Here is a 1,444-nt window from a genome sequence, read left to right on the forward strand (position 1 = left end):
CTAGGATTTCAGCCACAGCTGCACTCGTAACCACTGCTGACTTCATAACCTGAGGACTGCCAACCTGAAGACTATCTGCAAAGTCCGACAGCACCAAGAGGAAAGGATGCACTAAGAGATGCTAACTTGACCTTGTCAGAAACCAAGGATGAGTAAAAAAGGTCCTAGGCCCTGGCCTGTCCAGCTCTAACTCACCAGGACTTTTCAATATTTTTGCTATTGTCAAAAAGAATCTCAAAAAGAATTTAATTGTGTGATTAAAATTTAAAGTAGTAAAAGCCCCCCTGAGCTTCAAGGAGAAAAACAAACATCCTGTTCTTAGAAAATAGCATTAAGTGCTGTTAATTCTTTTCCCAGAGGAAGCACATTATACAATCACGTGGCCTTCACCAGGGACAATAGCTCCCTAACTTTGCCATTGATACTCACTTCCCTCCTACCTTTCTGAAACCAAGAACCCTGTGTTCCTTACATGGAATGTCCTCCCACCTTCTCAACATCAACCCCTATTCCTAACATCCTCCATGACCTGCTTCAGAGTCACTTCCTTCCTGGAGGAAGTCTTCTCTAACTCACCTCACGTAATCCAGCCCCATGCCTGCCCGGCTTGGAGGTTTTCTTAGGGCTTGTGTGCAGCTTATACTATGTGACTCAGTATTTTCCTGTTTTCTATTTTGCTGGTTTTATGTCTGATATCTCCAGGAATGTGGTAAGCTCAAAAAGAATAAAGTAATCAAAGGTGCTATAAATGAGAGCTACTGTTAATAAAAGCTGCCTTCTCTTTAAGTGGGATCGCTTACAGAGCCTCCTCTAGGGAGGCCTCAGATTTTACTGTGTAAGCCCTTTCAGTTTTCCCTCCTCCCAGCCCTTAGGTGAAGGATCTATAAACTACAGCCCCCTGCCTGTATTTGTAAATGAAGTTTTGTTGGAACACACCTATGCCTATTCGTTTATGCATCATCTATAGCTCACTGGTTCTCAGCTGAGGGTGATTTTGCACCCCCCCAGGCGACATTTGGCAATGTCTGGAGATATTTTTGATTCTCATGACTGGGGGTGGTGTTACTACCAGCATCTAGTGGGTAGGGCCAGGAATGTTGTAAACATCCTACAATGCACAGGACAATTCCTCAAAAAAAAAGAATTATCTGGCCTCAAATCTCAGTAGTGCTGAGATTGAGAAACCCCTGCTTTTGTCCTACAAAGTCAGAGATGAGCGGCTGTGACAGTCTATGTGGCCCTCAAAGCCTACAATATGAACTGACTGACCCCTTACAGAAAAAGTTGGAAGCCTGCCTTAGATGCTGGCATTTCCCCCAGGTTGGACAGCTGTTTGCCATGTCCTACCCCTCCACAATCCCCCTGCAATCACATCCCTGCATGTGCTTCAACTGCCACCCCTAATGACAACTTCCAAGTCAGTATCTTCAGCCCTAAAGTCTAG

Source organism: Galeopterus variegatus, unplaced genomic scaffold, assembly GCF_000696425.1.
Source record: "Galeopterus variegatus unplaced genomic scaffold, G_variegatus-3.0.2 Scaffold10693, whole genome shotgun sequence".
Classification (NCBI taxonomy): Eukaryota; Metazoa; Chordata; class Mammalia; order Dermoptera; family Cynocephalidae; genus Galeopterus; species Galeopterus variegatus.